Genomic DNA, 23,759 nt, shown 5'->3' with positions numbered 1-23,759 from the left:
CACAATATATTTATGGCGAGTATTTTGCTGAAATTAAGGGTCAATCAGCGATAAATTTTCACTTTATTAAGCTAAAGCTGCATTTTAAAATTAAATTAAATATCAATTCTTTCTCATAGCAATCACATACTATGTCTCTAATATTTTAACGTGGCATTGAGCACTCCGTCATATCACAACGTCTCGGGTTTTTTTTCGTTTCTCAGCCACAAAGCTTTCTTCCCTCTCACTCGCGCTATTTTCACTCGAAATGAGCTGCACAGGGTTATGCAATTCCGCCGTATCGGTCATTCGAGATAAATATTTGATATAGGAAAATATTGACCGATAGCACGGTCTTCTTCTTCTTCCTTTTCACTTCCACAGCGGCGATGATAATTCACTGCACGCTGAGCATGATGCACGAAAAAGATAACAATGAGAGAGAGAGCACTTAGTGACGATCTGTGAAATCACGTCCGTCTCGGAACCGTCCTTGCGCGCAGGCAGCCACTCAACCTTCCCGCCCGTCTTCCATAGGTGTAGGCGTGAAACTCGAACGCACCAAAAGCAAGCGAATAAGCCATTACACCGACAATCAAAACCAGTCTTTCTATAAGCTATGGAGACAAGTATTTTTCCAACAACCGCTGCCAAGCTTCGATATTGATTATAACTATCTCCAGAAATTATTTTGAAGGAGATTATCTTAAGAGTACGTGCAAATAGATAATTTATCGAATACGACACAACATATTTATTTGCTTTAACGTTATCATTGAATATTGTGGATTTCAGTGCCAGAAATCGCTATTTTTTAACATAATGATGAATCAATTTTTAAGAACCTTTCTTATTAAACCAAATTTGTTGATTTTAAAAATTTGGAAAACCAAGATATTAAAAGAAAAATTACAAACTATTCCCATATAAGGCGTATATTTAATAAATTTATGATTCTTTGCTTGCATACAAATTGAAAATTGAAATTCTTAAATCAAACCTTGATTTGATCACAAATAGAAGTTGCAAGGCCCCCATAACCTAACCTAATGTGTGCTGGAACTTAGTTCGAGTTGAGCCCTGCCCTAACCCATCCAAATAAACCTTCAGGTTGAATTACTGAATGAGTGAGCGAGAATTGGCCATTACTTGCGAATGCGAATACTCAGAGCATGCAAGCGACACCTCCACGACAGCTGATCAACCAACTCCAAGGGCAAATCTTGAAGCGATGCGATGGTCCAAATAGGTTATTTCTATCACATTCAAATACGAGGGAGCGAGACACCTCCCATCCTCTAAATCTCCAACTAGCTGTTTTATTTCGCAGCTCAACTAGTTCTCACTAAAAATGAGGAGTAGGAATATATGCAGGAAAACTACAAGAGAAAATTTCACATGCACTGCAAAAATCAGACGGATATTGTCCTGCCTATGCACATTTCTTTAACGCAGTATTTGTATAAATAATGCTAATAGTAAGGCGTGGGCTTGTTGTTAGACATTTCCAACACTAAACACAATTTAAATATGAATGGCATTGCATTTCAAACTCACTAATTGCTAATGGCTGATCAAAATGCTGGGCTCACTTGATAGTTGATTCAGATTAATAGATATGACTCAGGTTAAATTCGGGTGGAATGTTTTTTCAATAAACAGAAAGTATAGAGATTGATATGAGAGCCTATCATTCAACTCAATTCGAATTGAAATAATACTACACGTAAAACTCACTCAAGAGTAATGAAATAATCTCTAGTACTTAAAGATATGTACAGTATTCAGTGAAAAATAATAGTTGTCAAAAACATTAAATGTTTTCATTCTTTCAAGGGAGATCAAAATATATTATTTGTTTTGCAATAAACGTATACTCGACAGAAACTAAGCTGGAGAATGACTGAAGGAAAGGAAAGGTATTCTTTTAATAATTCACTATTATCTCGCACCTGACACAGTTCGTATGACATTATGGAGCTAGCATAAGATGAATTGAATTTATTCATATAGACCATCGCACAACACTTAATTCGAATGGAAATAGTTTTTGTAAGAATCTGTATTGATTAATGTTATCATCGCAGTTGGTAGGGGTCGGAATGAACCAAAGGGCGCTTTCATGAGCGCTCAGAGCGCCACCACAACAGCTGTAGAATTTCTCTCTGAATGCGACCGCTACGAAGCGGCTCACAGTGAGCACTCAGCCATCTGTTGGAGCGGTCTTTTCGACCTCAGCACTCGCTCTCACCGTGGGCTGGAATCGAAAAAGCTGAAAGCCAAAAATCGCTGTAATCTTAAGTAAAGATAGATTTATGAAAATTTTTGCATATCGTGTGTTTGAAAGTTGCAATTAAACGTATCTAGGATGATTTAGTCCACAATATGGTAAAGGAGGACAATAGCAATAAAAAATAGATATAAGTGACGCGGAACGCATGGTTGTCACGGGGCAAGTCGAAATGTTTGATGTGGGAATATCAACGGAAAGATAGAGTTTCTCCCATTGACAACAACGTTAAAGCTATCAAATAGGTGTGCAAATCAATGCAAAGAAAGTGTATAATTAATTTAAAATTGCTTTTGGGTCTTTAAACTTGACGTTTTGGTCATTCAAGCTTAATAATATAAAATTGATTGCTTGAGGGGTAACTTGGTGAAAGCGATTCATAAATACCATTAAAAAGAAGAACTTTGCGTTTTCACATTAAAATTTATTCACAACCATGGTTTCAACGTTAGACCTCATCATCAGGTGAACTCTATAGAGGTCCATTACATCCTTTTATACCAGGCGAGGAGGGGGAGGGACTCTTCGGCCTCTTTCTCACCTGAACCATCCCCCCTCCACCTGCCACGCCCTCCCTAAGGGGGTCTCCACCCCCTAACTTCTTTCATACCATATGACCAAGTTCTTCCCCTCCCCCCCCCCAACCCTCTTCTCTGTTGACCAATCCGTTCAACCTAATTACCTTCCTCCCTCCCCCTCCTAACCTGGTATAAAGGATGTGATGGACCTCTGTAGAGTTCACCTGATGATGACGTCTAACGTTGAAACCATGGTCGTGAATAAATATTAATGTGAAAGCACAAAGTTCTTCTTTTTAATGTTAAGCTTAATAATATAAAAAATACCATGATGAAATATTTTTATTGCTAATTCCTCAAAAACAAAGGCTTAATCTCCTATTCTGAGTCAGAAAAAGAAGAATGATCATAGGCTTTCCCGGCGTATAGAATTGTGGAAGGTTACACGGGATTTCCACCGGGTCAGGTTCAGAGCCTGAAGACGATGGACAACTTGCCCATCGAAACGTCGGCCGAGATAGAGTTGGAGAAACTGACCCGGTGGAAATCCTGTGTAACCTTCCTCAGAAAAAGAAGACTCTTCATGTTCCAAAATAAAATCTATAATAGAAAATCGAATAATTCTATCAGTGGAAGATATTTCACGTCCTCAGGTAATTTTTTCTTTGCGGTGAACCCCCGCTTAATTAGAAATAAAAGGATCTGATGCAAGCAGAAGTGTATGGAAGAGGTCTTGGTTTGCGGCAATCCTAGGCACTTTTCTGATATTTACTCACAATTTCTTAACATACCCTTGTGCTGGGCTTCCAGTGCATCTTCCCAAGAAAAAGTGTGGCACGCTTCACTATTCCCGCTCCACGTATTAAAAATTTATGAATAGTTAGTGGCATGAGATGCCATGGATAAATTTTTCTTAGAATTTAGTTGTTTTAAGACAGAATATTGTATCATTTCCTAGAATTCCAACCGATACAATTCTCAAAATTACTGAAGAGAGAGTTAATAGGACGTCCGAAATTCCTAGAAAAGGATTTATCATTGCACCTTATTATGATGGTCGATTAATAATTTTACCAACTCCAATATATTTGGGGCTCATTTAATACAGCGGCAGGAAGTGTTAATGACTTTGTAACGAAATTTTATTCAAATTCAGAAATCCACTATTCACTCTGGAGAATTCGTTCCAATGTCGAAAACATTGACGAAAAACTATTTTTGAATAAGGGAAGAAAGACAAGTTTTTAATGTCTCGTTTCCTCCCTTGTTGTTGCTGTCCCTTTCGAGTGAAAGCTCCAATGATCGCTGCAATGATGGCGGAAAAATGAGCGTTCCACGCGATCATTTTCCGCAATGGATCCAGGGATGGGAAATCACATCCCATTTTCCGTCCCTGGAACTATCGCTGGCCCAGTCTTTCGACCAATCAGATAGCACAGCCGCATTACAACACAACGCTTAGCTTTTAATGAAATGGCAGTTTTAAACGAGTAAAACGGAAGAAGTGATGGGAAAAGGGACGGCGATTCAGAAAATGATCGGGCGACGGATCACTTTTTGGTCCCAGGAAAGCTATCGCTGGAGTCGTCATTCTGAGGGATGGAAAAAATGTCGTATGACTCAGGATTATCCAAATATAATCATTAAATTTTCAAATGACTATTGGCTATTGACATTTCATATGCATACTTCGTCACGCTGCGTCACTATCTGGTATTATTACAGGAGATGCACAGTAAGTCATTAAATGCGCTGCTTGGCCAGATTGAGGAGTGGGATCGCGTCATTGCTGAGTCTGTGCCAGATGATGTGGCATCGGATCGCATCAAATCGGTCGCTTAAAATTATACTTTTGAAATTAACAAAACTTTATCCAGTTACCATGAAGAAATTTCACCTATTAACCCCTAAACCAGAAAATGATAGATGCCAAAGTAGGTGGAGGAAATCCACCGGACACCAATCTATCTCATCAGTAAATGGTTGTAATGCGCAAGTACACTTCAGCGCTTTTACTCAAGGGAGCTCAGTAAACATTACATGCAGGAAATGTTAATCAATGCGCTGAAAACAACCGCTGATACAGCGGAAGATGATTTCCCAAGGAGGAGAACGGGCGGACAGCCCAGGGATTGCCGAAGGCTATACGACTTTTTACCGCGCGTGCAAACAGCCACCGCTATAGCGATTCCTACACGAAAGTTTTCCTTTTCGCTTTTGGATCGCCACCCTTCCAACAGCACAAACGAGTGCCCATGATGAAAGTGGCAAACGTGTGTCCGTTCATGCAAAGATTCTCAAAATCATGAGCCGCCAAAATTCCCTTCTCCACCCGAGCCCTCTTCACCCGAATCAGTCAGTCCCGCTTCTTGCAATCCTAAGGCCGCCGCTCTCCAAATTTTACGATAGCAAAAAAATACATTCATATTTCCCTTCAGAAAATCGCCAGTTTGTCCTGCGAGGCTCCATTCATGAACCGCTAAACATGAAACGTATCACTTTTTCACAATATATTCTCCTTATCTTCTTGTATGAGAAAGGTGGCTATGTTCACCTATTTCGTATGCAAAACCTCTCTTTGTCCAGTAAATTACCCATGCAAGACTCCATTTGTATTCTGGAAGCTAAGGAGAACTAAACTCTTGAGAATTCCCGAGTATGTAAATCATCGTTGCAAGTCAACAATCCTAAGTTACTGGTTATCCCCATACACCCACGTCGCAAGGTGATCAATCAGCCACAACACACACCACCAAACAACTATTATAACGGCGGCCAAGACACAAGCATCATCACTTCCACCTGAAAACGCCTGCTGGAATGCAGGAGAAACTGTTGTCTTCATGACAATGACAGCGCGGTGAAACCCAAAAGAAAAGCAGCCTTCAACCCTAAGGTTGGTTTGACGCAGCTCTCCATTCAATTCTCCTATTAGCTAATCTTTTCACAACTACTTTTTTTCCTCTCTTTCGCATTCTTCTTCACCTGTTCCGTAAATTTCATTCGATGTCTTCCTTTTCCGTTCTTGCCATCCACTCGTCCCTCGGCGATTCTCTTCATCAGGCCATCATGTCTCAGGATATGCCCTACAAGGTTGTTCCGTCTTCTTGACAAGGTACTCGTGAGTATGTAAATAATAGTTCAAATAGTAAGCGCGAGTGATACTCGATCCATAAGCATGGTGAAGTTGCCGGTGGTTCATGAGTGCATTCGGTTGAGGATGGGAGCAAAAACACCGCCATGCTTACTTCGCAAGAGGTCTCTTTGGAACCTCACTCCACTTTATCCGACCAGCATCTAAAGTCTTCACCGATTGGCCTGCGTTTTAACGGCCAAATTATCCAATTGATTGGCAGCACTATAGTGACTGTGCATTTGGAGGCTTCGCAATGGCTTAAAGATTAAGAACTCCGCATCCATAATTCAAAATCGATCCAAGCTATCTACTGCTATCCATTTCTACGCACATACATCGGGTTCCACGAACGGTTAGGATAAGACCTGCGTGAAAAAATGGTTGATCCATCAACAGAGCCGTCATCTCAGTTGATGCTCGAAATATATAAATTAAACTTGATGAAATGAATCCCTCGATACAAGGGCAAATGCCCAGTGTGACAGAATAGCAATGATTTAACTCACAGAATGTAATTTGTTTCCAAATACATTCAATCAATTCCAACACTGTCATGACTGAGGCAACGTTTTATAATGTTTATAAATTTTTATGATTCTAAAATTTTCGAGTAATTAAAAGATTTAAAACATAGGTAAAATCCGTTTTTACATTCATGTGCTACTCCACCCCAAGCGTAGAACTACGGGTTTCAAAACACACGCTGAAGCAGCAATAATCATCATCACTTGTCAAGAATCCTATGAATGGTTTGACGCAGCTCTCCACTCGATTCTCCGTTCAAGTGGTCACTTCACCCCTTCTGCGTATTTTATTATCTTCTCGGTGACATTCTTATTTACCTGTTCGACATACTTTATTCGATGTCTTCGTTTTCCGTTGTAGCCACTTACTTGTCCTTCGACAATTATCGTGGAAAATTATGCTTTAAAAACCTGTGTTGTCTTGTGGAGATAGTTATGATTCCTGGACGCGAGGACAGATTCAGGCTCTGAGAAGATTTCCTGTTTATCTGTACTAAAATTATCTCTAGGATCCTATCCACAATACCAGAGGAATATTAAAGTATGGTTACCACCTAAAATAAATACAGCATATACATATATACGATAATCCCATCGTTCAATCGTGATCGAGAACAATGAGATGCTTCGGCCATTGCGATTTCATGACTTTTAATGACCTGCGGAGTGATGAGTTCAAGGAGGATGACGGCCTATTTAAGTACCGTGCTTCCTTCTAACGCTCCCAAAATGGCCGCGAAGGCTAAAGATGGGAAGGTGAGCTGCCAGGAAGAAAACCCGTCGAAGACAAGCGGGCATTACTCCCCTTTCAAATGGGACGAGTTCCACGGGCTGGACGGTTTGAAGAGGCGAGAGAGAGAGGTCGCCATGCACAAGGCAATGAAAGGGCGTGCAGAGCAGCGGCGTGTCTGTCCACGAGGTGTATTGCATGTGCAAACGATGAGAATGAGGAATAGAAGAATGGCTTGGAAGGGACTTCGAAGCACTCGAGGCGGGAGAGTCATTAGACTACAATCTTAGTGCTCCTACGGCACTCCCTCATGAAGTTATTCCCCAATGAATCGATCCCTTATTCCACGCATTGCATTCATTTCTAGTTTTTGTACGTAATAATTAAATTTCATGTCATCATTGAATGTAATCATTAAATATTTGGCGTACAATGTGAAAAAATGGAAAAAACTAAATAGTTTAAAAAAATTGCTGTTTGCGTTCACATAATGCTCGTAAGCACAAAAGAAAAAATAACATTTCTCAAATTAAAATAACATTCATCAAATGAAAAAGCTGTTTACCAAATAAAATACAAAAATATTTAAATGACAAATCATAAATGCAGCATTGAAATGTTTCCGTTTGTTTTCATATGAAATTAGATCAATGATTACATTTAATTTTCCTGTTAACAAAAAACAACACTCGTACGACAACCCAAAAATAAAAAAAAGTAAATTACAATTATTTACGGTGATCGAAAGCCCAGTAGCAAAGTCAAAGAGGACGCCTGCGAAGTGTCCAGTTGTTGAACTAATGAAAATGATGCCGATGGGTCATCTCTAGCAGTAATCAAGTTCCCCATCGACTAACACACATTTCAAATAAACTTTAAGACGTCATTTTCTCATGCTACGGATGCATTTTTGCAAAATCGTACTTCCAACAAGTAACAAGTACTGAAATAAGGTAAGATCCTGCGAGATTCCGGCAGCTTCGACACGTAGTATCACCAGAAATACTTGGTTGAGAGAAATGAAACATTGCCTTCTCGTGGAAATGTTTGCAACCGTTACATTACATTCAGCGTTACATTCGGCGATCCATGGTGAGTTGGAAGCTGGAGTAAAAGCGCGGGAATGATGTTTAAAACGGTGAGGTTCGTGAATGATCAGGCGCTGATTAGCCAGTCGACATGGGTGCTGCACGCTCTAGCGGATATGTTAGACAAGCGTTGCAAGGACTACGGAATGAATCACAAGAAGACCAAGGTTATGTGCTTTTGTTAGGCTAGGAATGTGAGGCTTAAGGTAATGGTAGATGGGGAAAAATTGAACCGGTAGAGCAATAACATCATTTTGGCACGGAATGAGAGGAAAACGGACACAGCAGTAAGGATACCAGTAAGCGAATCGCGTTAGCAAAGGAAGCGAAGTTCCTAAACAGGAAGAACCTTATGCGAGGCTCGTTATGGAAGCGTTTAAAGAAAAGGTTCGTGAAGAGTCTTATCTAGAGCGCTTTACGCTGCGGAAACATTGATACTTAGGAAGGAGGACGAGAGAAGACTTGAGGCATTCGAGATGTGGATCAGGAGAAAAATGGAGAAGGTGAAGTGGACGGAGAGAAGGAGATTCGACGAAGTGCTAGACATGGTGGAGATACAATGATGAAGATTTTCAAAAAAACAATTCATATTTATAAACAACCAATTCATAGTCGTTAAAAGGTGGAATACTTCCTATTGACATAATGCTAATTATAATGGATTCTTCTTTAGCTGCGCGAAAAAAAAAGATTCTCAGCCAGCGCGACATATTTCCCTGGGAAAAACAGCCTTCACACAATCTTATATGATAGTAAAAATCTGCCCCCAAGGGTATGTTGAATTGACGTGCTAGTTAAATACCATATTCATCGCATAAATACATTAATTAGATCTCGGAATCCTCCCGCAGTATCACATTTAGAGTATTTTCACTCCTCCATCATCTCCTAACACTAGTCCCGTCATACTGCTCGAAGCTGAGAAGTACTTCACACAGCCGCTTCTCATACCTGTGGATTAATTTTCCTCGCTTAGTAAGAGTTTGATTTTTGTGCATAACTTGTAAATAGATTAATCACTTAGATACTTGAAAAAATATCTAAGACGCCTGAGCGATGATAATAGCCACATGAAGATAAAATGTAAATAAGAATAGCATAATATATTAGGCTCATTCATGTTCTACTTCATGCAATCTTTCTAATTGAAAAGTGAATGTGTTATGTGAAATGTGAAAGTGAATGGGTGTCATAAATAATAATTCTATACCTTTTGGTGTGATATATTTCGGGGGATGGAGACGGCGGGTTTCCAAGGCATTAATCGGGAATAACATAATTTGTTATATTTAATGGTGATTACGTTGGATTTCAACCATAACGCCAGCATCAAAATTATCCGCTAAACTGATAAATTTTCTAAATTAGGCACTCTGCGATATGACATTAGAAGACTTTTTCTCGTTAGTCACTATTAAAAGATGTTATGTAATGAATAATGTTACATAAGATAGCATGATACAAGTCGTATTTTTGGGAAAAAGTGGCAGAAAATCCAAACAAAAAGGAAAATATTCTTTCTCGAATGTATATGATTGATCTTAATTCTCAATTATGGATCAAAATATGACGACCCTAGGGACCACCGATTAACCCGATGGCCAATATTCAATTGAAATTATTTCTTTCTTCTCTAATGACAGGATCTTGACCCAATTAGAAAAAATAATCCGAGAGACTAATAAAACCTTTCTCTGAGTATCCTCCAATAATGTTAAAGTAGATTTAAGTGCAAACCATTCTCACTTGATTCACCAACTGCGATCACAACGGCCGACATGGCGTTCGTTACAGAAAGGGTCAGTCGTTCCATCAGCAAACTCTGCCAGGAGGCACGAAATACGCCGGATAGATGGCGCTACGCAGTGAAGTGGTCGTCAAGAGGGGCACACTAGCTCAGCGCGTCCTTGAAAAGAAAGAAAAAGACATCCAAGCAAAGCACACGCGACCACTCGGAAGGCCTTGTCATCCCGGAAATATTGTTAGAGGGCGCTTAAGGAGTGAGAGGCAAGAAAATCCACTTCCGATTGCCCACGGCAAAGCAGGAAACGGAATTGAAAACGCACCAAGAAAAGGAGATTACCCTTCTTTAAGCTCTCTTTATATACATATACTGTATGATTGCAATTAATTTTTTTCGGGTGTGTTTTCGCTTACCGTCGTAATGTATCCTTGACTAACATCGGAGATTTGGACCGCAAATGATAATAATGTGAGCATTAATAGAGGCCCATAATCAGCTATCATGTTGTTACTTTAACGGGACACCGTACCGCAAGGGCACGAAGCACCCCACTTTGGGCTGCAAGACTCAATCCGTTTTTAAACAAGTGGAGACCTTTGCACCTTCGTTTCTTCCGACGCATGTATATTTGCTGATTTATGAGATTATTCCAGGAAATGAAGCCCAAAAAGTGCAAAATCTTGCAAATTTTTCAAACTGAATCAATGCATAAAAATTTGGGATTAGACTAATCCTACCCTCTACTTCAAAATCTATATTATGCCGATGGACATTTTTATTTTTTAGCAGTGAAAACTACCCCTAAATGCCAAAAGTTAAAAAAACCGCATTTGCAAGTTTTATATGGGTAAAATTTACTTTGGATTATTGAAAAATCATTGTTTTGTGCTTTGGAACGTGATAATTTCAGAATATTTCAACCCTTAAAATTCAACCCTTCTTGGGGGTTAACGTAAAAAATTTATTATTCGTCATAGTGTTTTAATTTCAGGATGTTGCGGTTTCAGATATGTACTTATTTTATTTTGCAACTTTTCAACCCTTATAAACCACCCCATGTAACATTGCAATGCTTATAAGGTGTAATAGATGTAAATAGGAAAAAATAAAATTACACGCAAAATTTTATTTGCAACAAATTGCACTAAATATTTATATACTTAGACAAAAGTAAAACTTATACAAGCACGGATAAAAATAATTTTTTTCATATTCATTTTTATAAACGTCGTCGTCGTTGGCGTCATCCTCGTCTTCTTGTAATAACTGTACAATCCTCACCAGAGCACCCAGAAGAAATATTATCTGCAATTTATTGTATACTTTTATATGCAATGTTATCCCACTTTTCTTCAGCCAATGAAACGGCATACCCTTTTTGTGATATAAAAAAATAATTTTGAGAATTTCTTCAGGTGCAGGCGGTTTCTTCATTTCAATTGGGTCCAATAATAAACAGCTTAATGGATATTTTTACATATGACATATGACACTGCATAACAGATACTGCATGCCGTCCAGTCCTTCCGCAACACGCACACGCTACACGCGTGCGAGCGCACACATACATGCGTAGGTATGTGATTATGGACCTATTATGGGTATGTGCGTTTATTTTTGTGTAAATTTGAGTGTTTACGTCAGTGCTCACACAAAATGTGTACCGGTAATGTGGATTATGATACTCTGGATTGTGCTTTCAAAATTTTACAAAAAAAGTTGATTGGTTTATCAAACATAGTTCCTTGTTTATTGGTGATAAAAAGTTTATTTAAAAATTATTTCGTTGGCTATTTTAAGGACCAAGAGGCTATGCAAAATTAATTCCTTTTAATCCCTTACTTTTGAAAGGGAGCGACTTTAAAGAGCTTAAATAAGGTGATTGTTTGTAAATAGAGACTTTAAACGGCTATGTCTCACAAAATATTTATTGTACAGGAAATTCAAACTTATAAAATTGTATGAAATTATAGTAGCTACAATTTGTTAAGCCAAAAATTCAAAGTGCTTCATCTCCTGGACTAGATATACTGAACCTGGACGACTGCAAACCTGTCATTGGAATATTAAATGAGTTCAGTGCCTGTGCGCGGGCTTTGCAAAAACACGAGCAGCCAATAATGGAATGGGTTGGGGGAAAGAGTTGTTGTGGCAACCACACATATTTGCATAAGGTACGAGAAAAATTGCTTGAGAATGTGTCCGAGGAGAAATATCGAGTACAACTAAAGTTAAGGAAAATATCCGTCAGAGGAGTCCGCGTTCGCCTGGGGCAATCGGGCACAATGCGTTGCGCGCCGTCGCATGTCAATTTCCAATTATTCAATTATGATTCGGCTTTGTCGCTCGCACTTTCCCGTGAGCCGGGTTCTATAAAATGGCAAGATGAATTTGTTCTGAATTTATATATTCGTACGAGCGAACGGTAGCCGTTGAACTTCAAGACAAAAATGGCTTTACAATCACTAAAGCCGCAATCATATAAAAAAGTAGAAAATTCAAGTAAAAGAAGAAATATCCCACCACCCATGTTATGCCCACATTACATGTCCACAGTTTGTAGTTAAAAACGTTCCTTAGCTATGAAAATATCTTACGTCTTCTACTCCTACTCTTTCATTGTCTCTTGTACTATCTTCATATTTCCTGCAGCATATATTTTGGGAATCCCTCGCCCTTTTATCCTGATTCACCGATAAGCTATACTTGTTTCTTATCTCTTTCAGAGGTATTCTTTCCTTGACAGCCATATCAATAACTTCGTCGTTCCTGATTAAATCTATAGATTCGGCTTCTTCAACTTTGTGAAAATTCATTCACTTCGTCGTTCATTTTTTCGCATCCCCCATACATCCAATATGACCCTAAACTTGGTCGCCTGTACTCTATCTTCATATCCATTCCCCTCGTCCCCTAGACTCAATTCTCCTCCAAACCACACAGCCTGCCACTTGGGGACTCTATCCTTCATTTCTGCGGCATTCAGTCAGTGAGTGTCCGTGGCGATTTTCCTCCCAAAGAAACAGCTGCCCGCCAGGCCAAGGGTCCGTGGTTCCATTCCCGATCCTGCGAATTTTTTCCTGTGCTATCAATCCGAATTCCAGCACCGCTCATGAGGCAACACCAGTAATGTGGGTATAATTTTAACGCCGATTGCGAGATAATTTCAAGAATCGCACATAATTACGATTTGATAAATATAGCAGCAATAGATGAGCGAAAACTATGGGATCATTCGCGTCATCGCTGCTGTCTCCCGCTCATACTTCGCTCCGATATCAACAGCCTCACACACAGGTACCACAGTCGCGTTTCCCTCGTGCGCCGTGCGTTTCCTTGGTTCCTTGCCCGAGTGCATAAATGCACGCATCCATCCGTCTGCGCTCTCTCTCTCTCTCCAAGCATTGCTCTTCGATCGCCACCCTTCCCTCTCTCCCTCCCCCTCCCTCTTCCTCCTCCCCCCTCCCCCTCCACACCCACTCTCCGTGAGCCCAACCGCACCGCGCTCACTCGGTCGTTGAACCGCTCACCGCCTGCTCCCATGGCGCGCATTGCTAAGCGACCAACATGCAATGCTCCCTCCATCCACCCAGATGCCTCGCCACTGAATTACTCAAAACAGTTACTTTTCCCATACCCTGCGGATAAAAGTTTTGATTTCTTAATCATCGATGCCAAAAAGTTAATGAAGAAAATTGAATGCCGAAAGCTCTCGGGACACTGCGCTGACCGCTACGCCATCCAGATTCTTAAACACTCGTAGCAATTTCACCGAGTGTCAAAGGTGCTACGAGTTACGGTTTTGAAGTTTTAGGTTGGATTCCCGATTCGGGGGAATTTGTTCTCATGATAAATAGTGAGAATTGCGATGCCGTTGAAGCGGCAGGAGTAAACTAAACGACAGCTGATTTTTTTGAAGGCAAGGGCCGGCAATTAAAATGGAAGGCTTTACTAGTTTTCATTATGACGTCATTGCGACGGTAAGATTCTCGATTTCGCTGGAATGAAATGGGCTCTTCCGCTGGTTATATTACAGGATCGGCAGGCGAGAAAAGGTTTTGTTGACAATATAAAGTCTATCCAAATGCACATGGGATAGCCGGTCACGATATGCTGACATTGCGCTACTAAAAGATAAATTATGTCAGTTCCAATTAATTCACTTCCCTTACTTTCCCACGCCTCAAATTGCCGCATCGAAGTTAAAAATCAACTTTACACATGATTTATTTTATTCATACATATTGCAAAGATGATTTTTAAGATTTTTTTCGTACTATATACAAATTAATGTCAAAAACTCTTCTTTTTAATGCACCATTGCATTAAACAAGTTATAATTAAAATTATAATGAAATATAAACATTGGTACGAATAAATTGTAGGTAACTCATTTTTTCATACAGCCATAAACATAAATGGAATTGGCTTTCTTCATTAATGTGAACCTTTTATTATGATAAATAATTTCGTTTCACCGGAGCTGCCACGATTCCCTTCCCTTCGGCAATCGTACCAATTTCACATGATGGCATAATAAAGTTTCACGCTAACCTTCGGGGAGCAGAATAATATCACAGGATATTGAAAATTTTGTATATTTTTCATAGGAGATAATTAGCAATTAAGAATTCCTATTACGCGCCTATTGCATTTTTGATCGCTTTATTTTTAGTGAATCATAATCTTTTGCGTCAGAGACTCAGAAGACAGCGCACAGGGTCCCATTGAAAATTTAAATTCCTTTCTGAATTACTTGATGACAGGACAGGGGTTTGACATTGGACAAAGACCTTTCACCAATATTCCGTTTAGCTAGCGACAATACGATGAAATATTCAGTAACAACCTTCAACGTGAAAAGATAGGTAGAGGTTAAAATTACGAAAAAAAACGATTAAAAATTCAAATAGGAAACGCAGCAGCCTCCTTTAAATCAGGCAAGGGTCTTATGGACATATAACTAAGTATACGAAGGTCGCGCTGGAGATGCTAGATAAAATAGATAAGTATTCATTATCATTTTTGACAGAAGATAACGATTTTAGACCATATGCTAAGCTGAAAATTTTAAAGAAATTAGATCAAGGATCCGACCGAAGATATTGTAATCATGTAATAAATAATTTAAAAAAACACATTTAGTTCTAGTTATACCAAAACAAATGCTAAAAGTGTTAATTATCAATGTATTTTAACGGATAATGTTAGCAAGTATTTGGTATGAGAGACCTCGAATGATAATGATAAAAGAACAAATGATCGCGCAAGTGTCAAGATCGCGCCTAAACGCGCATCGAGGCGGAATTGTCAAAAATCGCCCAGCGAGAGAAATGATGATTCAGCTGCGAAAATACATGATTGCAGTAAGTCAAATGTTTTTATTAAGAAACGGTTCAATTTTGATAGCCATTTAGCCGTCGTCCAGTCCACTTTCAATTAGATCATCCTGGATGGCGTGAAAACAAGTTTTTTCTCTGTTGAATCCAGGAATAAGATGTTATAGGTAAGTTATGGTAGTTAAGTTACAGTAATCACTGAATTCATAACTCAATAAACTCAGCGTTCAACATGTAGAGGGCTCGTCACCATGAGCTCTCGGAAGTCTCGTTATAATGGCTACGCTTGTCTATGCAACTCAAAAATATCTGTACACCGAATTCATAGGAGCAACGCCAAGTCGTGGAATTAAGATGATTCGGAAGGTGATGCCGGGGTATTGGAAAAGATAGCTCCCACTCGGTCGTAATATTTCTGAAAGCAGAAAAATTCACTTTCCTAGTCCTCGCTTCAAGAAAATGCCGTAATTGATGATTTCCCGAAGGGCTGAAGGGCGCACCATAGCAAATGCAATGTAGCGAGAGAAGCAATTAAAGGCAGATTACCCATTTTCATATTTTACAAAAGCCTCGGCTTCAATGGTTTCCCCAGTTGACGATTCACTACGATCACAGTGAAACTTTCCCGAAAGAGTCTTTCGACTACCATGATTCCATTTTTCGCTGTCTGTATTCGGTACCATGCTGTGCTTCAGTTTACGCATCGTCTAATAGACTGTAGAATATCTGTTAAATGGAACAAAGAGAATACATGCTCACTTAAATGGCCCAACAATTAGGGTTAAATAACTTCGCATAAACAGACGATTGATGTGAAGTTTAACTGAAGCGTATTTTACATGGTGATGATGATCACCTTCATTTAATTTTGACACCACTCTAAAGCTGTTGAACTTGGTTTATGTATGTAGGAGGTAATTACCGAATCGGATCCGCGACCATCGCGACCTCAGCGGCACCGCCGCCCGTGAGGACTACTGTTTTCAGATTAGTTCGTTTACTTTTAACTCGTGATATTTTCAAAATATATTACTTGTACACGATGGGCTAGAATATTCCTATTCATTGTAGCCGAGCGTTCGTCATCAATCTCCCGTCACTATTCGAGATTGAAGTTTGTGCCGAAGGACGTGTCGTTACTCAGCCATGGGTACACCGGAGGTGACTATGATTTACTTACAATTAGTGTCCTCTCGGAAAAACGAGGAGGCTCCATGGAACAGAATAAATCGTTCGTTATGTTCGAGTTTTCAACACAAAAAATCAACTTTCCAAGGAGCGAGACGAGAAATCACAAACTTTGCCAGCAAAATTATTTAAAAAGGTGTTTTCGCATTACTAGTGACGAAAGTGGGATGAGTGTCCCATGCTGAACTGTTGATTAATTATAAGGAGAAACAGCTTAAAACAACCGATAGCATTTTCTTCGGGTCATCCAAGAACTTCTGCTTTAGGTGAATGCGAAAAAATTAAATATCTGTCAATAAATAATACGTAAGGAATCATCAGAATTTTTAGCGGTTGAAACTCGAAATTTCACCGAGGTTGGTGTACGAAACGGTCGTTATTAGCGCCTGAGTGTTATGCATTCCCCGCTCAATTCAACAAACATTTCTACCTTTTCGACTCAGATTTCGATGAAAATGTCTATTTGGGTCAATTTTCATCTCAAAATAGATATCCCGAGACTGTTTTGGGAAAAAATGTGCAATTTATGCCCATTTTAAATTTTTCGCATTTTTGCCAAAAAAGTGCCTTAAATAATACGATTCGTTTTATTTCACTACTAAATTGTCGTGATGCCATTATTTATTAATTATGTTGACGCTAAGACTTTTCGTGAGACACTGAAATTATAAAAAATCTTTGTATCACCTTTTATATTACTGTTATGTTTAAATCTAAAAAAACTATTAATTGACTCTTTTCAAATATATTATTATTTATATTTATATTTCAAGTATAAATTTTATAGTATAATAGTAAGAATAATATTTGTTATTTATATTATTTACAATATGCTTTGGACGAACCTAATGCGAGAGCTGAAGAGAGGATTTGAATAGGACGAGCAGCTGGTGTGACTCAATTTTCAAGTTTACTCATGCAATAATGGTTGAGGAAAATATTTTTTTTTCGTTTTTCAACGGTGATATATTATTTAAACAACATTTTTAAATATCTATAAAAGTAATCACTACAGGTAGGTTCAAAAAGGAGGCGACATCCAAAGTCTGAAATAACACGGTGTTCTAATGTAATTCGAAAATGGCGCCCCCGGATCCCCTTCCTCCCCAGCTCACGATTTTAATATTATATTTCTTTCAGTGGTAGACTATCATCGATCGGAATACCATGAAAACGTTACATTAAATTGATAAAGGCAAGAGAACCTGCTGCGCATTATGTAGGCAATAAGAATTGGACGGTACATCCAAAAAGAATAGAGGAATATAATTATTTTAATGCTCCTTGGATGTTTGCGAAGGGTAGCCCACCGCCGAATCCTCGATTAGAGCCTATGAATAATGGGTCAGAATGTGTGAGAGTCGCCGCCGCGCACCTCCAGGACTTCAGGTCAGGTGTGCACATCCCCTGGCTAACACTCCACGCGCTCGCTATTCTACTAACCAAAAGCAGGACACTTATGCAATTACCAGTGCCATGTCACCAACGAATCTCACAATTAAATGAAAATTTCCAGCGATTACTTTAAATCAATGCATTCTCATTATATAAAAATTCAGCAAGTCATTCAAAAGAAACGAATGTAACGTTTAATAACCTACAATAATAGATCGCCGCTTTTTGAAAGAGTCCTTTCACAAAGTTGCGACATTGAAGAAATAAAAAAAGAAACATCAACAAGTACCTACTCAACATTTTCTTTCTTTTTAGTATATATTATATTAGTCTTTTTAAACTGCAAAAGGAGTGGTCTGTAAAGATTTTTTCTCAAGAACAGACTTTCTATTACATGTGCGTGCTGGAAAGACCCCGAAAAAGGGCCATTAGGACGAAAAAAGACATCTCCGATACCTAGCAAATCCATCTCCACAAAGCACCTTACCTCGACGCGCTACGACTCCGTGAGTTCCTAGCCGAACAAGTTGTCCAACCCCCAATAGTCCTGAAGTCACCCCAACAGACTTCTCTCTGTTACCTCGGATTAAGGCAGCTCTGAAATGGACCCATTTTTCGTTCATAGAAGAGATACAATCAGTCGAGACGAGGACCTATCGAGAGGTCCCCCAAGAAGGCTTTATGGGCAGGTGTCGATCATGGCAGAGTCGTTGGAAAAAATATGTAGAAGCCCAGGGAGTGTAATTTGAGGAATTTAAAGTGTGTGTGCATATCAGTTCAGTAAAGTGCTTTTTAAAAAAGTAATTGCAATACTTTCGGAACGAACCCTATAGAATAGTTGTTCTTCACTAAACGTAATCCGCGGTAATACTACTAAGTTGCACGAATTCACATTAAAGGAATGATTGTCTGCAATTGTTTTCATCTTCGTGCACACAAATTCGTGCACGTGCATCTGTCCTCCGACGGAGACCAAAATGAAGCATCACACCGAGCTCAGCGAGGCAAGATATAGGGTTAGAAACAGCGTCAATTGAATACTGCGGTCTGAACTTATACGTTCAACGAAGAATCACTGTACGAATATGTACCCCATATATACCCCATTGCCTGAATCCAATCATGTCTCGTGCAAGAATAAATTCATTTGTCTCCACGAGAGCGGGGATTTGGTTCAAGTGTTTTCCGTACTATTTTTCCTCATCAATGAACGAAATAACCAATTAAGTGCGAATGTCTGAAAATGACATTGACTCATTCTCTTCTGACAAAAAAGGGGGTGCAGAGATACATCTTGTTTTTGCGAGAATGAATTGAAAGAGATCAGATTGGCTAACCTTTTATTTGAGCTGTTCATGAGCTGACGGTTCTATTTCTTTTTAAAGTTTCTAGAGCGGTACACCCTCGAAAGCGAATTTCAATTTATGAAGTCGCCAAATCCATACCCTGTTTCACTTTGATTAACTGCCATTAATCATGTTAACACTGGAGGCAAGAAAAAACTCATTGCAGTGGTCACAGAGAAAACCTGAACTCTGGTGATGACATTTTTCATTCGTCTAGTAATAAAGGATAACGATTGCTCAAGAATTCCGGAATTCACACAGAGAAATTCAGGATTGAAATACATTGTAAAAAATTGGTGAGATTGAATACATTGTATTGCTAAATTATATTTTGCGGCCACAGAATGACTGCCGACCTCGGTGAGGGTGGGGTTAAGCCTTCTCCAACTAATATTGGGTTCGAGGGTCTTCACCTGGGTGGCTATTTCATACCCGAGGCAACGATTTATGCCAAGTTCTGTACAAGTGTGGTCCCTGTAAAACCTGAAGAAAGCGGCAGAATCGTCCTAAATGCATTATTTGTAAGCACCTGTTTGAAGTGCCTAAGTTTAGGTTGACATTTTATTGCCAAAATATCTTCAGCTGCAATGTCGCCACATAGGAAACAGAGGAATTTAGTCCAGCGCAAGGACTCGTGTGAAGATATTCGTGGAAAGCGAAGGTTTTCTCCATCTTACGTTTTGTACCTCATTTTTCATTTTAAGTGCATAGGCATGCTCCGTGTGTAAAATTAGGGGTCCAAACACCAATTAACCTCATATAACTAATAATTTCATGACTTTGAAAGTTATTGTTAAACTGAGCAATGAGAAAAAGTATGAACTTTCAGTTCCACAGTAATTCAATGCCCATCGACTCCTCCCTTCGGCGATGGACCTATGCGGCATAAAATCCTGAGAACGAATTCATAACTAAACAGCAATTAATTGAGATTATTTCACCTTTTATAGGTACAAGACACTAAAACGCGTGAGGTGGGTTTATAAATAATTGATAATCTTATAATTGATTGGTTAATAAGTGATATTGTAAACTTGTAATTTCTTTATTTTAATCTGAAATGTACAAAACATATTAAATTATATTAGTTTTGTTTAAAAGCCCTTAAAGTTGAAGTTGAAACTTGTAATATAAATGCTATGCTCTCAATGTGCCACATGTTGTATTGAATAACTGGAACCTTCTGACAAGCCATATGGTTTAGAAGGACCAAGTTTGTGTATGCAAATAAAGGCAATAAATAAATAAGTAAATAAATAATAACATTTCTACGGTTTGCTCTATCTGGTTCCGTTATTCCCCAATTCTCTCACTTCTCCCACGTCTTTCCGATTCTAAACCACAAATGGAATATTTCGTCCCCCCATGATGACCCTGGCGGGGGGAGGGAGGTTGCACCACAACGTGGAAATCCACAGAGCGAAATACATAATCGAATGAAGCTCAATTTATGGCAAAGGCCTCTTCGGACTCTGCCCCCCACAAACCACCCGCCCACACTCTAAGGCATCTATGATTACCAATAATGCATTTAGAAGGGTGAGGAGGAGGTGGGGTGAGAGGGGGGGGGGGAAATTTTAGGGACCGACGAGCGAAAGGAAAAGAAAAGTCTCTGTCAGGAATTAGGGCGACCGACGGCAAGGAATCGCCACCTACTGCTACTGATATCTTCATCAAATGCAAGCCAGAATCATTCTCGCATCCTAAGAGCAAAGCATAAGTTCTAAGATGAACTTCTGATGGTCGACTGGTTTGAAAATTTTAATCGATTTTTTAAAGTATTTTTAATTAATTTGGCCCTTCAAATTTTATTTAAACGGCTAACATGAAAATTTTGTGAGTTTGAGAAAAAGCATAAAAAATAACGGAGGATTAAATCAGTATACATTTTAAGAATGATTATATCTATCCTTGAATTCGGCTTATTTCAATTAAATTCTTCAGAAAAACTGCCTCCGGGGTTATTTAAGTTAGCGTCATTATTTAAAATTTCAATCACGAAGCCTTTAGAGTAGTTAAACGAATTATTTATAATAAAAATTAAATCTTTATTTCATAAAACTGATCACAATGGACCCCAGCAGATCAAATCATGGGCTCTCGAGTGTCCTTGGAACTCCGAAGTTGAGGTTTGAGAACACTATCGGAACTTTCTCGGAAGGAAAGGTGAAAAAAAAATCCGAAGAAGCGATTTAGACGGCAGATAATTTGCACTCAATGTCAGCACCGCCAAATGAGCGTTGGAAGTTGGCTGTTGCAGCTCCGCAGATGACCCATAGATGGCGTCCAGTCCACGGGTATTATTTTCTAAGAACGCCCCAAAGGCGTGGAGCTAATTTTATCGTTAATCATTTATGCCTTTCATTTACGGATATTTCCTTCTGGAGACCGTCTCTGATTATGAAGGTACATCTTGGAATGGCATTCCACTCCCTCTCCGCTTGGCTCTTCACATTTCAACTTCAACACCTCATACCCTGTATCGGGGCCCTAAGACCACGTCACCACAGCAGCTTGTTCACTTAAAAAAATGTGTTTAGGGAATATTATTTCAGGAAAAAATCAGCATAGATACATTTTTTTAGTAATTGGGCTTAATAGGGAAGTACACTAATTTTTTTATTGCTGAATTTGAAAGTTTAGCCTAAAAAAGAAACATTAGTATAGTCACTTTTATTTCCTGCATCTGGGGTATGCACTTTAAAACGTTTTGAAAGTCGGAAAATTTCATGTTGCGCTGAAACACAGTGCCTCCATCTTGATTGAGATGTGACGTCACAAGGTAGTAGTCACCAGTGGAGTATCGCTGTATTCCGTCGCCTTCTTTAGCGCGGCGAGGGTTTCCGGGAATCGGTGGAGTTTGCTTCCTAAAAATGTCGGCTAGTAAGGAAAACATGAATTCAAAATAGAATTATAAATGATTTTTTGTTCCAAATTTCATCTCGACGTTGAAACAAAAGCCTGGAGAAGATATTCATTCCCGTGCCTTAAGCACAAGCCATACGGAATAAATGGTTCAAGGCTGCTCCTGACTCTTACCTGTCGATGATATTCTGTTTTGAAGATCATTTGAAGGTATTGTAGGATCAAATTGATATTTATATTATAATAATTTACTTAATAGGTACTTCAGTCACATCAGAAAGTGTGTTGAGTCAAAATATAGCATCTTCCGCGTAGACCTACGTAATTTATAAACTGAAAGTAGTTTGGTTAAAGAATTATGGCGCGACTGTTATTTTACACGTCCGGACAAAATGCGTACTTTGCTCATGATATGTGCATATATGATAACAAACGATTTTTGCTAAAGTTAATCTTTATTTGTTGAAATTAGTACATTTATAGGTGATACAGATATAAAGGTACACGGCAGGTCGCGCGGCGTAATTTATGCTCCACTGGTGACGGGTTCATCTTGCTGATCTAAAAAATTAGCTGCAATACCTCGAACTTTGAAAACTCGCAATATAGGCAGTCAAAATACATTGTAGGAATACACGAGACCATTCTAGCTCAGAATGTACGTACAATGTTGAAATCCTTGGTTGGCCAGCGCGCCCGGTCCAGGGTTATCAACTTTTATCTCATCCTATTTGTTAATTGAAATTATATTTCGGAATGGTTCTTTTAGCACTGCTACTGAGGTAAACTGGAAGGTACTGAGTACAAGGTACTGAGGTAGGTACTGAGTAAGTAAACTCCCTTTGGAGTAATGTGAATTACAAGTGTTCGAGATATATGGCATTTTATATTCGTTTTGTGTTCTTATTAATTATTTCTGTACGCATATTGTTGCTTGCCGCGAGCCTTTAATGTTATGTTCTCTTGCAAGAGTGGTATTCATTTTTAATGTGGAAGTTGGTCAGTATAAGCAAAGAAAAAATTAACATTTTAGCGCACACCAACCCTTGTAGTCGTCGTAACTCTGCGTTTGTGATGACACTGCTAAAATACCTAAACGCCATTATGATGATAAAAAAATTGTCTCATGTCAATGATTGCTGCAATTAAAATTAATGATAAACTTGACGCCGTATGATCACAATGAAGACAACAAAATATAATGCCACGACGGAGTCCTTGAACGGATAATGCCTTGAACCTTGGTCCTTAGCGTACGATTTATATATATGACTGGATATATGACATCGGGATGTTTTGGATTCATATATATGACTTGTGAAAAGTACCGCATGAAAATTAATTAATTACAGCCTAACTAAGGCCCTAATTGAAAAAGACGTAGCAAGGTACGTGGTCTCCCCTTGTTAGCCTTAACGCCTCGCATTTCTATGGAGCGTTGAACCTGTCCTCCTTTTTCAAAAATTCAGTGATCATAAATACATCAAAGTTTGGTATACCATTTATAAATCGTTGGAATTATCATTCTCCGAACCAAGATTAACTTTTCTTGAACCCATCCTGGACAGCGAACCATTGCAACAACCAGCCAGCGCGGAAATAAGGCTAACATCC

This window comes from Ischnura elegans, chromosome 1, assembly GCF_921293095.1.
Source record: "Ischnura elegans chromosome 1, ioIscEleg1.1, whole genome shotgun sequence".
NCBI lineage: Eukaryota > Metazoa > Arthropoda > Insecta > Odonata > Coenagrionidae > Ischnura > Ischnura elegans.
Note: the sequence above shows the minus strand (reverse complement) of the source record.